We start from the raw sequence: 17,684 nt of genomic DNA on the forward strand, positions 1-17,684 counted from the left end.
TTTGACAAAACTTTTAGGTTGCTATGTTAGTTCCATATGTATCTTTATGCTTATGAGTCACTTCTATTTGTTTTGGATAATTTTAGGAGGAACACGTGATGTATTAGATTTATTTCTAGGATTATTTAAATTATTAGAAATTTGTACTACATGTCATGGAAAGTTGATAATATATTTTTGTATGTTAATTGTCTCGTGTTAGACATGTGTATAGATTTTAATATTGTTTTGTAAGGTATCATGTTGATAAAGTTTGATGCATCTTGTAGTCATCTTTGCTGCGTGCGTACAAATTTTGGTGATTGTTCGTCGTGCACATAATTTCATAGAATTATTCAAGGCCTTAATTTGTTCACCTAATTGTGAAATATTTCTTGTTTTGATTGTTTTTGTTTGGCACAAAGATATCTTACATATGGTTTACATATTTATTTTTACGGATGTCTTATGTTTGTTTTAATGGTTTGAAATCATGTTATGTCTATGATAGATGTTTATATATTTTTAGTACCTGATGTCGCATGGTTTCTTTATGCTTGAAGTCAGATGGAATGCTCTGTTGTTTGAGAACAAATCCATTGTATTTCCATGTCGCATAATAAATTGTCGCCTAGTTGTTAACACTATGTTGTAGATGATTGTTATCCAAGATTACATGCTTGATGCTTTATGTCATGGTTATATGTGTATTGCTTTATATAAGTTATTCTTGTGACATACAACTTAGTTTATTGCCTCTTGGTAATTATCATGTGTGTTTATTTACCTTTGTTTCTTGTCATGTTATGATAGCCATTGCTTAAGGTAGAATGCATGTTTTGGTTGTGTCCTATCATGTGTTATGGGATTGCTAGTTGCTTCGTATTTTCGCACATGTGGTTGGCCTTTACTTATTAGTAGATGCATGCTAGTAGTTATGATTGCATATGTTTTAAATGCATATGAGCCCTTCCTGCTTGGTCAATATCATGCCCTAGTGCTGTGATTGTATAACTCGATTGCATAACGTGTGTGTACCAATCCGTGTGTTGTCTGATGGTTACTTGTGTACCTTTTATATATTTGCAAGTGTAGGATGACTAAATATAAATGCATGTCATTTTGTTATTCATGCTTCTATAGCACATGTTGATTTGGCTGATCAAATGATCTAGTTGCTTACCTTCCTACATGCTTAGTATGCTTTCATGTGTTAGTTATCATAACTAGCATGGTAGTGTTGTATGCTAACGTCGTGCTTGATCTCCATGTTAGTTGTTATCAACTAGGTTATCTCATGGTTACAAGTTGTATTATGTTAGTAGCATATTTTGGCATCTTGTGTCATGATCATCCATGCTTAGCGTTGTTATATCTAGTCTGCCTCACTATTACACTGTTGTATGCCTAGACTTCCTCATATCTACTTTATCTAGTTGTTGCATTGTTATATGCCTAGTTGCCACTCAGGCAAGTGATCTTTCATGTCTTGTTTTGTTTATGTGCTATAATTGAGTACTTAGTCTCTTGTGCATTCTTATGGATGATCACTTTGGTCTTATGATAGCCTCAGGAGTATTGGGTCTTGTTGCGATAGTTTAGCACATGCTTAAGATAGTTTACCTTTCATGTTAGTTGAGTTGTATCTTCCTCATATGCTTAGTGTGCATAGTTGGATCTGTTATGTAAGCATGAAGTGGTAATCTTATTGCTAGTGGTTACTTGAATATTAGTTGTTCTTTAGTAGTAAGTCCATATTCTATGTTAGTATCATATCTTATCATGATCACTCATATGTGTCATGCTTGTGTTATTTTCTTGGACATCTAATGAATGTATACTCACATGTATTGTGTGAGATGTGTGTTATTATTAAGTTGTTTAATTAGTTTCTACCTAAATTAGTATTGGTTTCTCTTCTTTTATAGAAATGCTTGCTAATAGTTTTTATGATTTATGCTTAGTCTTTGATTGTTGTTAACCATTATAAGTATTTGGATTCATCCAAATATTTATTCTTGGTTGATTGTTACTCTTAATCATATCATGCATAGGATAGATGTGCATCCATTTGTTCAATGTGTTGTGTAGTTCTTGTTAATTGTTTGACAAATGAATTAGTTTGATATAATGCAGTTGATTCTATTTCCTTTTAATAATATGTTAGGACTAGACCGAGATCATTTCAACTCATGTTGTTGAATGATGTTCAATTGCTTAACTAGTATGACTTATAATGTTGGTTTCGTTGTCATATAGAATACTTGCTTGCTAATAACCATTGTAAATATTTAGATTCTATCTAAATATTTATTTTGGTTAAATTTTACTTTATCATGCCATGGTTATGATCGTGTAGTATGCAAAGGACGGTTCCTTTTCATGTGTGTTGATGCCATTGTTTTTTATATAGTTAGGTGAGATGTGTAGTGGGCACTACTCGTGGTCAATAGCATAGTTCGTATTAGAACGTTAGACTTGTGGGGAAGCCTTGATTATCTATCATCAACCTAAACCCTGTCAATTCATCGAGTCCTCTACTTACCTTCCAATCAATCTATCTCCTTTTGGAATCTCCATCTGATCAATATCTTGCTATCCATCCACTCTTAATTTGTTTTGGATGTTATTTGGATTTACTATTGTTTTGGTATTTATTTGTTTTCCATATTCTATCGTCACGACGAGTAGGGAGTGGCGAGGTTGGACAAGGACAGAAACAGGTTATCGAAGAAGGACTCAACAACGAAGGCATGCCTCCTTCTTTGATCATACTTATCCTATGTTTTACAAAATTGCTTTGTGTTTTATGGTTACTATATGCATGCCATTTTAATTCTTGTAGCTAGCGTGTCGATTGACACATTACCTTGATCCGCTTGTCGCCTATTCATTTGACACCTGAGTAGAATTATAGTATTCTTGTAGAGTAGAAATGCTTAGCCATGCTTATTACCCTATAGGTGCTTTGTTGAATGACATCTGAGTCGTTGACAGTTGAAACTTACCGCTGAGCTAGGCCAGATGGCCTTATTGATATCCTCTACTCTCTTCTACTCTGGGTGAAACTTACCATCTGAATACTGGCGCGGGCGACAGCTGAATCAAGGATTGAAGGAGCGATTGGCTGCCCTTCACAGGTTGAAGGGGGCAATCAGTCGTCCGTGCCGCTTAAAGCCTAATAAGTCTTGGATTTGAAGATTGTGATAACAGTACAACCACATGCTATATGGGCACTGATTTGGTCAAGTAAGCTAGTCAGCCTTAGGTGTCGATGTCCCCGTACCGCAGATGGGATAGCTGCCTTGCGAGGAGTATCCTCGGCACAGATGGGGGGACCGGTTTGAGGACGTACTCTCAGTTCCGTGAGCCAGACCCGGTGGGCATGTCACATCTTTGGGGGATCTATTCCAAAGACCTCGTCACAATCCCCCTGCCGGTACACCAAATGGAGTACTATACCAACGGCCACTGGTGGCAATAAGTCGGGATTGTGTCGTGTGGGTAAAGTGTACGACCTCTGCAGAGTGTAAAACTATTCGAATAGTCGTGTCCACGGTCAAGGACAGCACATGAATCTTTCTCGACGTACAGGACCTGTCTTGCTTATTCCCTCTTTGCCCCTATTCTTGAAACCTATGAAGAGCGTGAGTTGATAGAGGATCCTCACTTGATGAAAGTTATTCTAGAGATAAAACATGTTTTCATCTAAAACTGCGTTTATCCAACTGCTTTATTTGTCAAACAAAATGAGCTTTTATGCAAATGAGCCATACAACCTTCTGTTGAAGCCACATGTAGCTATTAGGTCCTTTCCCGAGGGAGGCATGTTGAGTATGTAATGTACGCATGGCAATAATTTTGTTGACAGCAGAGTTCAATGAAGATGAAGGTGATGACTACGACTACTATGGCGATCCGTAGGAGTGAGGTCACGTGGACTACATCGACTGCCTGTGGCTGAGATGGAGTCGCTACACATTGTACTTTCCGCTGTTTTTCTGAATGTAATAAATGTCATGAGACATTTCGCTAGGTATGTCTTGTGACAATATATATTACTTGTAATACTTTAATGTATTGTGCAATGATATCATTTCACTGTGTTGTCAACAATGATCCTGGAGTTGACAAATATACACAGGAGGATCTGGAAGCTAATTCCGGGTTCTCACAGAAGTGGTATCAGAGCCAAGTTCGACCTAGTCGCGTGGCCTTAGTTAAAAATGGAAAGCCTTAGAGACTATTTTCATAAGAAAAACTATTGTTAAAAATATTCTCGTAGTCTTCTCCTTCACTATTTCTCTTCTTAACTTATCTTATTCAAGCAAAGTTTAAAATCTACCTCCCTACCTTGTTCTTTATAGTATGAAACCTTTCCAGCCCTTGGTGTTGAAAAGTCAGAAGTTTCTCAAGACGTGCCAAGAATTTCAAACTTCAACCCCTGAAGGTCTGAGTAGCAACATTTTTCCAAGAGAAGACACTTTGAGACCTCAAGAAAGCAACAATCATCGATCATGTTCCAATTGTCAACGTCGAAGATTTTTCTCAAGATTTATTGTGACCAGCCATATAGGATTAGGTTGGTTAACACCTTTGTAGTGATAGGACTCGTAGCTAGTAGACACAAAAATATTTTTGTGTGAGTATAATCTACAGATATTTTTTCTGGCCTTTTCCTATGCAGTCATACTAAAACCCTATTTGCCAAAAAGAGTTGCTTTTGAGTTTTATATGGATGGCTTCATGGTTATCTCGGTGTTATCTTTTGTTTATCTTCTGGGGTACCTCTACCTTTTGTAGGATTCTTCTACTCCTCTTTCCCTCTTCTCTATACACCCTGGAGGTCGCCTTGAGATGAATGAAGTTGCAACAACACGCCTGGATATCTATTATCAAAGTGAACCTTATGGAAAATCTCTTTTAAGGGGGGTAGTAGACAATGATTGTGTCAAGATCGAAGATTTGAAGACCTTCATTGTAACACCCCGGATATGATTTACCCAATATGTACTCCAACTCTTGCCGTTTCCGGCCTTAAGTTATTTTGTTTTCTTGGGTTCGGGTTTTTGTCTCCGTGTGTTGTTGTCGTTGTCATGCATCTCATATCATGTCATCATGTGCATTGCATTTGCATACGTGTTCGTCTCATGCATTCGAGCATTTTCCCCGTTGTCCATTCTGCATTCCGGCGCTTCATTCTCCTCCGGTGGTCATTTCTACATTTCTTTCGTGTGTGGGGATTAAACATTTCCGGATTGGACCGAGAATTGCCAAGCGGCCTTGGTTTACTACCGGTAGACCGCCTGTCAAGTTTCGTACCATTTGGACTTCGTTTGATACTCCAACGGTTAACCGAGGGACCGAAAAGGCCTCGTGTGTGTTGCAGCCCAACACCCCTCCATTTTGGCCCAAAACCCACCAAAACCCTCTCCATCATCTAGAGTGTTCGATCATGATCGCGTGGCCGAAAACCGCACCTCATTTGGACACTCCTAGCTCCCTCTACCTCTATAAATAGACCCCCATTTCCAATTCCCGGATCTTCTTCCCCCTAACCCTAAAAATCCACCCGCGCTGCGCCGGACACGTCTGATCCCGGCCGGATGCATCGCCGCGGCCAACCGCCTGCCGCCACGTGGCCCGGCCACCTCCCACCGCCGCCGGCCCGCTCGGGCCCGAGGCCGGCCCCCGCGGCCTGCCTCTCCGCTGCGCCCCGCGCCTCCTCCCCGCCTTCCAGCGCCGCCCGCGCCCGCCCGGCGCCGCCCTTCACCGCCATGCCGCGACCTTGGCGCCGGCGAGCTCCGCAGCTCCGGCCACCGGTGCGCGCCGCCCCAGCCACCGGCGCCCGTGGCCACCCCACCGACGCCCGCGGCCACCACCACCCTCTCCGGCGTCCTCCTCCGACTACGCCGAGCTCCGGCCACCACCACCATCTCCGGCGACCTCCGGTGAACAGTAACTCTGGCGAACCTCGGGATCCGCGTCGGCTGGATCTAGATCTGGACCTGAGACGGTTGACTTTCCCCTGAAACCCTAGTTATTTTGCGTTTTTCATCATGCCATAACTTTGCATCCGTAGCTCCGTTTTGGGCATATAGCATATCAAAATGTTCATCTCAGAGAGTACATCATTTCATCTCATTGCATCATTTTCATTTGAGTTCATCTTGATGCCCGAAATGCTGTTAGAAGTATGCTATTTGAGATAATTGTCAGATCTGCTGCTCCAATTAGATATTTGTCATTTTTGCCATGATTAATGTGTGCTTGATATGCCCATGAGCTCTACATGTGTGTTGTTATATGTTTTGCCATCTATCCAGAGGTGCAACTCATGTATTTTTGTGATGTGTGTGGTGACTAGCACAAGCTTGCAAAGTGGAGCATTCGTTAATGCTGATTTCAGGGACTTAGCATTTCCACTAAGTCCTTGAGCTGTTCATCTCAATATGCCATATGTTCATGTTGTTTCCTAGTGATCCGTGCCTCTTTTGAGGATGATCAGTAAGGATGTTTTGTTAATCTTGTAGTGCTCTATCCATCCATGTCTTTGTTTGCAATTATGGAGCACCCTAGCTTGAGTCAATCGAGCTCTACTTTTGCCATTTCGTGAACCTGGGCAGATTGTCTACTTGTTAACAATTTTGCCGAGGACGTTGTAGTTGATCCGTGCATGCTATGGTATTGTTCTTGCCATGTCTAGCTTGTATTTTGTGTATTCTTGATGGGTGTATGCTTAGATTGTCATGACTTGCTCTGTAGCGAGTGCATCGAGGGCGTTACAAGTTGGTAATCAGAGCCTTCCCCGACCTTAGGAGCCCCATTGCTTGATCGTTTTAGCAGCCGAGTTGTGTCTAGAAAAATGTTTTGAGTCATTTAGGAATTATATATCGGAGAGTTTAGGAATTCTTTTTACTCCCCAGTCTCCTCATCGCTCTGGTAAGGCATCCTGACGTAGAGTTTTGACTCTTCTCTTCTTAAATTTCACAAAAAAAAAATTTAGGATCGCGCGGGTATCTTGGAATCGTTCCATGGTTTTGTGACGAGAACATTGTCTTCGTGCCTCCTGTCAGGGGTTTTGTGGCAGTGCCCCGGGGAGTTGGGCTCCGAGGTGTTGTCGTCATAATTTTATCGTTGCAGTTCTGGAATACCTGAGTTTAGTACGCCGACATCGAAAATCTCTTTTATGCAGTTCGTTGGTGAGATAACCTCGACGCCACCTAGTACTGGGGCGGGAGTTCGGGAGTATCGCCATAACTTGTATAACGGATGCTTTTTGAAGGTTGAGGTAGATGGTTTCCGAAGTTTTTCTCGGTTATGTGTTGAAGGATGGATACAGCTGGATGTAGGATTTGCTAGATTTGGGTGAGATATTATGCTTCCCCTGTATCCCCAACACCAGATTGCATAACCGGAAAGGTTCGGGAGTTTCATAGGTGGGAATTCTTGTAGCTCTAGTTCTTCTTCCACGGATATTTGGTTTGAGATTGGGATTTCTTACTGAGTATTCGTTCTTGATCCGTACCTTGTTGATTTATTTCTCTACCTAAATTCTAAGTGGCTTCTCAATTTATCGATATATGACCATTTCAAGAGGAATGCATCCGTTCATTTTGTTCGGATGTGAAGACTTTATGTTGCAATTTTCATTCTGTTGGATTCAGCTTCATTTTATCTGTCAATGTGCTAACGGTGGTCAACCTCTTCAGGATGGCTCCCGCTAAGAGCACCAATCAGAATCAGAATCAGGATCCGCCACCACCTCCACCTCCTCCGGAGGCATGGCAAGCTGTGATGGCTGCAACCAATGCAAACACACAGTTGATCATGCAAATTCTTCAAGAGCGCAATCAAGCGAACCAAGGCAACCAAGGCCACAATCAGAATCACTTTGCTACACTCAACCAGTTCCTTGCTAACGGGCCAAAGACTTTCAGCAATTGTGTTGAGGCAACTGATGCTGACGATTGGCTCGTGGATCTGTGCAAGCATTTCGAGTGCAGTAACGTCAGGCCTGAGGACTTCGTCAAGTTCGCATCCTTCTAACTCAAAGACCAAGCTGCAGAATGGTTCCAGCAGTACAAGGATTCCAGAGGAGGCCGTGTGATTACCTGGGATGAATTCCATCAAGATTTCAAAGCTCATCATATCCCTCAGAGCGTGGTTGAAAGCAAGCGTGAGGAATTCCGCAACCTGAAGCAAGGCTCTTTGTCTGTCTATGACTACAACAAGTTGTTTTAGAAGCTCGCCCGCTTTGCTAAGCAGGACGTCCCTGATGAGAAGAGCATGATATATCAGTTCAGGGGTGGTCTCAGGGAAGAAATCCAGCTAGCTCTTGTTCTCTTTGAGCCCTTGAGATACGATGAGTTCTACAACATGGCATTGAAGCAAGAGGCCACTCAACTGAGGTGTGATGCTTCCAAGAAGCGAGTCAGAGATGTTACTCCTTCTTCCTCTACTCAAGTGGCCAAGCAGCAGAAGTATTGGCTTCCTCCTCCTCCATTTCGTTAGCCGTATCAGCAGAAGAGCAAAGGTGGCAGTGGGTCTTCCCACCCACCCAACCCTGGTTTTCAGAACAAGACTTTGTCTCAAGCTCCAAGATCAAGTGCTCCGTATCACCGTCCGCTTTCAAAGGTCACATGCAACAAGTGCCAACAGAAGGGTCACTATGCCAACAAATGCTTCAATCAGAGGCATCTTCCTCCTCCTCCTCCTGTGAGATCGGCAAGTACAACTGTGGTCAAGCATAACCCCAAGCACACCAAGGTCAACTTGCTGAATGCAGCTCAGGCAGAGGACTCGTCAGATGTCATCATGGGTAACCTTCCTGTTAATGATATTCCTGCATAAGTTCTTTTTGACACTGGTGCATCGCATTGTTTCATCTCGAGACCGTTTACATCTAGGCATGAATTGATTTCTCAAGTTTTGCCTAGTCCGTTAGCAGTTGTCTCTCCCGGTAAGCACATGCATGCTAACTACATTGTTCCGGATGTTACTATCACCTTGGGGGACTACAAGTTTCTGGCTTCTCCAACGGTTCTTGGTGACTCGGATATTGATCTTATTCTCGGAATGGATTGGCTTTCTAAGCACAAGGCACATCTTGATTGTGCAGCCAGGCAGATTCAATTGACTCATTCTTCTGAGGATGTAATTGTCTTTGCCGCTCGTGATGATACCATCCGTCTGTTTTCTCTCAATGAGAAGGGTGAACTGGATGCTATCTCGCAAATTCCAGTCGTTTGCGAATATCAAGACGTCTTTCCAGAAGAGCTTCCAGGAATGCCTCCGCACCGGCCAGTTGAATTCGTCATCGATCTTGAGCCTAGCACGGAGCCAATGTGCAAGCGTCCTTACAAGCTCGGACCTGAAGAGTTGAAGGAGCTGAAGAAGCAACTCGATATTCAAGAGAGAATGGGCCTCATCCGACCTAGTTCTTCTCCGTGGGGTTGTGGTGTTCTTTTTGTGAAGAAGAAGGATGGAATGGACCGACTTTGTGTTGATTACCGTCCATTGAACAAGAAGACCATCAAGAACAAATACCCACTTCCCAACATCAACAAGCTGTTCGAACAACTCAAAGGTGCCCAAGTATTCTCCAAGCTTGATCTCCGTATGGGTTATCATCAGATTCGAATTCGTGAGCAAGATATTCCCAAGACGGCTTTCAGAACAAGCTATGGTTCATATGAATACACTGTCATGTCTTTTGGCCTCGTCAACGCTCCTCCGACGTTCTCTCGCATGATGAACTTCATCTTCAATGCCTACACAAATGACTTCGTTTTGGTCTATCTCGACGACATTTTGGTTTTCTCGAAGAACAAGGAAGATCATGCCAAGCACTTGCGTTTGGTACTCGATAAGCTCAGGGAACACAAGTTCTACGCCAAGTTCTCCAAGTGCGAATTTTGGCTCGATGAGGTTCTTTATCTTGGTCATATCATCTCCGCCAAGGGCATTGCGGTGAATCCTGAGAAGGTGTCTGCAATTATGAATTGGGAACCTCCTTAGAACGTGAAGCAACTCCGTAGCTTCCTCGGTCTCGCAAGCTACTGCCAAAGATTCGTTGAAAACTTTTCTAAGATCGCGAAGCCTCTCTCAAATCTTCTCCAGAAGCACGTCAAGTACGTTTGGTCTCCGGAGTGTGACATTGCTTTCAACACTTTGAAAGAGAAATTAGTCACCGCTCCAGTTCTGACTCCGCCTGATGAATCCAAGCCGTACGAGGTCTTTTGTGATGCCTCTCTCCAAGGTCTTGGTGCCGTGTTGATGCAAGAGAAGAAAGTTGTTGCTTATACCTCTCGCCAGTTGAAGCCCAATGAGAAGAACTACCCCACTCATGATCTCGAGTTGGCGGCAGTTGTGCATGCTCTTTTGACTTGGAGACATCTCTTATTGGGAAGAAAAGTGGACATCTTCACTGACCACAAGAGTCTCAAGTACATCTTCACTCAGCCTAATCTCAACCTCAAGCAAACTTGATGGGTCGAAATGATTCAAGAGTATAATCCGAGTATCGAGTATACTCCAGGCAAGGCCAATGTGATTGCTGACGCATTGAGCAGGAAGGCTTACTGCAACAGCCTGATTCTCAAGCCTTATCAACCCAAGCTTTGTGAAGCTTTCCGCAAACTTAATCTGCAAGTTGTTCCTCAAGGTTTCCTCGCCAACCTTCAAGTCTCTCCTACCTTGGAAGACCAGAGTCGCCAAGCCCAGCTTCTTGATGCTATGGTGAAAAAGGTGAAGATTGGGATTGCCAAGAGTCAACCCAAGTACAAGTGCTACCGCCTTGATGACAAGGATACTCTCTTCTTCGAGGATCGTATTGTTGTGCCCAAAGGTGACCTTCGTAAAGTGATCATGAACGAGGCTCACAATTCTCTCCTCTCCATCCACCCTGGGAGCACGAAGATGTATCAGGACCTCAAGCAAGCTTATTGGTGGACTCGAATGAAGCGCGAGATTGCTCAATTTGTGAATGAGTGTGATGTCTGCAGAAGAGTGAAGGCAGAACACCAAAGGCCAGCGGGTCTCCTCCAACCTCTTGCCATTCCAGAATGGAAGTTTGACCATATTGAGATGGACTTCGTGACTGGGTTTCCAAAGTCCAAACGTGGCAATGATGCTATATTCGTTGTTATCGACAAACTCACTAAAGTGGCTCACTTTCTGCCTATCAAAGAGTCAATCACTGCAGCTCAATTGGCGGAACTCTATACCTCTCGGATTGTCTCTCTGCACAGTATTCCACAAGTGATCTCTTCAGACCGTGGCAGCATCTTTACCTCCAAGTTTTGGGATTCTTTTCAGAAGGCCATGGGCACCAACATCCGCTTTAGTACAGCTTTCCATCCTCAAACTAGCGGTCAAGTCGAGCGTGTCAATCAGATTCTTGAAGATATGCTCAGGGCTTGTGTGATCTCCTTCGGCATGAAGTGGGAGGATTGTCTTCCTTATGCTGAATTCTCCTACAACAACAGTTTTCAAGCAAGTTCGGGCAAGGCCCCATTCGAAATTCTATATGGCAGGAAGTGTCGTACCCCTCTCAACTGGTCTGAAACCGGTGAACGTCAGCTTTTGGGTAATGACTTAATCACAGAGGCAGAGGAAATGTGCAAAGTCATTCGAGATAACCTCAAAGCAGCCCAATCCCGCCAGAAGAGCTACTATGATAGTAAGCACCATGATTTGACTTTCGAGATCGGAGATCATGTTTATCTCCGCGTCTCTCCTATGAAAGGTACTCGTCGCTTCGGTATCAAAGGGAAGCTTGCCCCTAGATACGTGGGACCTTTCAAGATTGTCAGCAAGAGAGGCGATCTCGCCTATCAACTCGAGCTTCCTTCAAACTTTGCAAATGTGCATGACGTGTTCCATGTCTCTCAGCTCCGAAAGTGCTTCAAGACTCCTGACCGCACCGTCAACTTCGAGGACATTGAGCTCCAAGAAGATCTCTCTTATCGTGAGCACCCAGTTGCTATTCTTGAAGAGACTGAACGCAAGACTCGCAACAAGTCAATCAAATTCCTCAAAGTCAAGTGGTCACACCATTCCGACCATGAAGCTACCTGGGAACGCGAGAATCACCTCCGTTCTGAGTACCCGACGTTCTTTCAGTCCTAGATCTCGGGACAAGATCCTTTCGTAGTGGTGGAGTGTTGTAACACCCCGAATATGATTTACCCAATATGTACTCCAACTCTTGCCGTTTCCGGCCTTAAGTTATTTTATTTTCTCGGGTTCGGTTTTTTTTCTCTGTGTGTTGTTGTCGTTGTCATGCATCTCATATCATGTCATCATGTGCATTGCATTTGCATATGTGTTCGTCTCATGCATTCGAGCATTTTCCCCGTTGTCCGTTCTGCATTCCGGCGCTTCATTCTCCTCCGGTGGTCATTTCTACATTTCTTTCGTGTGTGGGGATTAAACATTTCCAGATTGGACCGAGAATTGCCAAGCGGCCTTGGTTTACTACCGGTAGACCACCTGTCAAGTTTCGTACCATTTGGACTTCGTTTGATACTCCAACGGTTAACCGAGGGACCGAAAAGGCCTCGTGTGTGTTGCAGCCCAACACCCCTTCATTTTGGCCCAAAAACCACCAAAACCCTCTCCATCATCTAGAGCATTCGATCACGATCGCGTGGCCGAAAACCGCACCTCATTTGGACACTCCTAGCTCCCTCTACCTCTATAAATAGACCCCCATTTCCAATTCCCGGATCTTCTTCCCCCTAACCCTAAAAATCCACCCGCGCCGCGCCGGACACGTCCGATCCCGGCCGGATGCATCGCCGCGGCCAACCGCCTGCCGCCACGTGGCCCGGCCACCTCCCACCGTCGCCGGCCCGCTCGGGCCCGAGGCCGGCCCCCGCGGCCTGCCTCTCCGCTGCGCCCCGCGCCTCCTCCCCGCCTTCCAGCGCCGCCCGCGCCCGCCCGGCGCCGCCCTTCGCCGCCCTGCCACCGACCTTGGCGCCGGCGAGCTCCGCAGTTCCGGCCACCGGTGCGCGCCGCCCCAGCCACCGGCGCCCGTGGCCACCCCACCGACGCCCGCGGCCACCACCACCCTCTCCGGCGTCCTCCTCCGACTACGCCGAGCTCCGGCCACCACCACCATCTCCGGCGACCTCCGGTGAACAGTAACTCTGGCGAACCTCGGGATCCGCGTCGACTGGATCTAGATCTGGATCTGAGACGGTTGACTTTCCCCTGAAACCCTAGTTATTTTGCGTTTTTCATCATGCCATAACTTTGCATCCGTAGCTCCGTTTTGGGCATATAGCATATCAAAATGTTCATCTCAGAGAGTACATCATTTCATCTCATTGCATCATTTTCATTTGAGTTCATCTTGATGCCCGAAATGCTGTTAGAAGTATGCTATTTGAGATAATTGTCAGATCTGCTGCTCCAATTAGATATTTGTCATTTTTGCCATGATTAATGTGTGCTTGATATGCCCATGAGCTCTACGTGTGTGTTGTTATATGTTTTGCCATCTATCCAGAGGTGCAACTCATGTATTTTTGTGATGTGTGTGGTGACTAGCACAAGCTTGCAAAGTGGAGCATTCGTTAATGCTGATTTCAGGGACTTAGCATTTTCACTAAGTCCTTGAGCTGTTCATCTCAATATGCCATATGTTCATGTTGTTTCCTAGTGATCCATGCCTCTTTTGAGGATGATCAGTAAGGATGTTTTGTTAATCTTGTAGTGCTCTATCCATCCATGTCTTTGTTTGCAATTATGGAGCACCCTAGCTTGAGTCAATCGAGCTCTACTTTTGCCATTTCGTGAACCTGGGCAGATTGTCTACTTGTTAGGAATTTTGCCGAGGATGTTGTAGTTGATCCGTGCATGCTATGGTATTGTTCTTGCCATGTCTAGCTTGTATTTTGTGTATTCTTGATGGGTGTATGCTTAGATTGTCATGACTTGCTCTGTAGCGAGAGCATCGAGGGTGTTACATTCATTCACAAGGAAGACGAAGATTGAAGACCTTCACCACATCTACCATAATGTTCAAACTTGAAGGATCAATTAGTCTAGCCGGACCAAAGCTTCACCAAAAGAAGAAGGACAAGACTAAAGAATGTTCAACCAGTTATAGAAGCTATCAGATTACCATCGCCAAGATCGAAGGATTGATTTACAAGTTTTGAAACCTAGAAGAATTATGACAAGAGAAGTATCTCCAATGAAGACCCAAAACCACCTATCACCAAGACCAGAATGAGAACTGATTCCACAAGTTCCCTAGAAGAACTATGTCGAAGACGAAGCTAAACCAAACCCCTTCTCTTTAGTCAACCTGAATCTCGGGGACGAGATTTCTTTTAAGGGGGGTAGATCTGTAACATCCCAATTCTCGGAATGTTTAAGAGAAAGTTTTCCAAAAATTAGGGTGAGAAAATTTCATTTGTTTTATTTGGTAACAAATCTTAAATTGGACTTTTATAATTTGGAGGATTTAACTTGATCTAATGCGAACTTAAATTTAACTTGAGTTTTGTTCTTCTCTTTTAGTTGGGTTTTGTTTTTCTCCCTTCAGCATATTAAATTATGTGCATTTGCATTTTGTAACTTCTGTTGAATTTCTTAGCTTCTATTCCTTTTATAGATTTTCCTAAGAAGGAAAATATATTTAATTTCTTTTCCCAAACTCTGGGCAATATTCGATGCCCAATCTACCTTCTCTATTTTTCCTTGTGTTTCTTATTCCTCTCACCCGTATGGACCCAACCCATCTCTTTTCTTTCTTTCTCCATCTCTCTTGGACCGTAGCCCAACAACCCCTCTCTCTATTTTTTTCCCTCTTCCCTCCTTCCTCCTGGGTCTGGCCGATCTGGCCCATCTCACCCAGCAGAGCGACCTCTCTTCTCCTCCCTCTCTGTACGCTCACAATCCTACAGAAAGGAAACGTCAACAACCATGATTCCTCCTCTCCTTTTATTTCCCATAAACCCATCGGTTTCCAAAACTGAAAGGCCTTATCGTGCGCCTCCACCTCTTCTTCCACCTCGATCACTTCATCTCCTTCTTTCACCCACGCTTACATGCGCACCCAATACAGAGAAGAGAAAACCTACAGCCACTATGCACCCCTCCTCTAACTTCCTTAGTACTTCATGGTTTCCAAATCCGTGAGTACATGGACGAGCGCCCCGATCTCCTCTCTCATTCCTCTCAGCCCTCCTGCCTTATCCCTTCTTTGTCTTGCCAAGAACCCTTCTCAAACTGCTGCTGCTCCATGGACACGAGAGCTCGTTCCCGGTGACTCACAACACCTCCATCCAAATCCTTGCGCTCGAAGGTCCTGCTCCATGTCATGGTTCCATTTAGAGAAGAAAGAACGTGTTCCGTCAACCACACGCGAAGAATTTCACATGTGCGTGTACACTGTTCGTCAAGTTCACCACACCGTTCCGTCCAACTCGGTGAGCCTCTATCCAATTCCTCATGCACACCTTCTCAACAACACCCGTAGTATCTCATAGACATCATGTTTTAACCTATCTATCTCGTTGGCCGCGCTTGTCCAAAACATATTTTGTTTTGATGGTATCGGCTTGTCCCTTTATTTTCTATCCATCAAATGGTCTCGTGTTCAACATATGAAGCACTCCTTATGGCTGTAGAAACCCCATGGTGGAGTTAGATTGTTTGTTTGGACAATCGTGTTTAAGTATAGACTTTATCTTAGTCATTTTTGTATAGAGTCCAAGTACGTTTTGTGTTTGACAAAACTTTTAGGTTGCTATGTTAGTTCCATATGTATCTTTATGCTTATGAGTCACTTCTATTTGTTTTGGATAATTTTAGGAGGAACACGTGATGTATTAGATTTATTTCTAGGATTATTTAAATTATTAGAAATTTGTACTACATGTCGTGGAAAGTTGATAATATATTTTTGTATGTTAATTGTCTCGTGTTAGACATGTGTATAGATTTTAATATTGTTTTGTAAGGTATCATGTTGATAAAGTTTGATGCATCTTGTAGTCATCTTTGCTGCGTGCGTACAAATTTTGGTGATTGTTCGTCGTGCACATAATTTCATAGAATTATTCAAGGCCTTAATTTGTTCACCTAATTGTGAAATATTTCTTGTTTTGATTGTTTTTGTTTGGCACAAAGATATCTTACATATGGTTTACATATTTATTTTTACGGATGTCTTATGTTTGTTTTAATGGTTTGAAATCATGTTATGTCTATGATAGATGTTTATATATTTTTAGTACCTGATGTCGCATGGTTTCTTTATGCTTGAAGTCAGATGGAATGCTCTGTTGTTTGAGAACAAATCCATTGTATTTCCATGTCGCATAATAAATTGTCGCCTAGTTGTTAACACTATGTTGTAGATGATTGTTATCCAAGATTACATGCTTGATGCTTTATGTCATGGTTATATGTGTATTGCTTTATATAAGTTATTCTTGTGACATACAACTTAGTTTATTGCCTCTTGGTAATTATCATGTGTGTTTATTTACCTTTGTTTCTTGTCATGTTATGATAGCCATTGCTTAAGGTAGAATGCATGTTTTGGTTGTGTCCTATCATGTGTTATGGGATTGCTAGTTGCTTCGTATTTTCGCACATGTGGTTGGCCTTTACTTATTAGTAGATGCATGCTAGTAGTTATGATTGCATATGTTTTAAATGCATATGAGCCCTTCCTGCTTGGTCAATATCATGCCCTAGTGCTGTGATTGTATAACTCGATTGCATAACGTGTGTGTACCAATCCGTGTGTTGTCTGATGGTTACTTGTGTACCTTTTATATATTTGCAAGTGTAGGATGACTAAATATAAATGCATGTCATTTTGTTATTCATGCTTCTATAGCACATGTTGATTTGGCTGATCAAATGATCTAGTTGCTTACCTTCCTACATGCTTAGTATGCTTTCATGTGTTAGTTATCATAACTAGCATGGTAGTGTTGTATGCTAACGTCGTGCTTGATCTCCATGTTAGTTGTTATCAACTAGGTTATCTCATGGTTACAAGTTGTATTATGTTAGTAGCATATTTTGGCATCTTGTGTCATGATCATCCATGCTTAGCGTTGTTATATCTAGTCTGCCTCACTATTACACTGTTGTATGCCTAGACTTCCTCATATCTACTTTATCTAGTTGTTGCATTGTTATATGCCTAGTTGCCACTCAGGAAAGTGATCTTTCATGTCTTGTTTTGTTTATGTGCTATAATTGAGTACTTAGTCTCTTGTGCATTCTTATGGATGATCACTTTGGTCTTATGATAGCCTCAGGAGTATTGGGTCTTGTTGCGATAGTTTAGCACATGCTTAAGATAGTTTACCTTTCATGTTAGTTGAGTTGTATCTTCCTCATATGCTTAGTGTGCATAGTTGGATCTGTTATGTAAGCATGAAGTGGTAATCTTATTGCTAGTGGTTACTTGAATATTAGTTGTTCTTTAGTAGTAAGTCCATATTCTATGTTAGTATCATATCTTATCATGATCACTCATATGTGTCATGCTTGTGTTATTTTCTTGGACATCTAATGAATGTATACTCACATGTATTGTGTGAGATGTGTGTTATTATTAAGTTGTTTAATTAGTTTCTACCTAAATTAGTATTGGTTTCTCTTCTTTTATAGAAATGCTTGCTAATAGTTTTTATGATTTATGCTTAGTCTTTGATTGTTGTTAA

Source organism: Triticum urartu, chromosome 3A (assembly GCF_056163025.1).
Source record: "Triticum urartu cultivar PI428250 chromosome 3A, HENAU_Tu73, whole genome shotgun sequence".
Taxonomy (NCBI): Eukaryota; Viridiplantae; Streptophyta; class Magnoliopsida; order Poales; family Poaceae; genus Triticum; species Triticum urartu.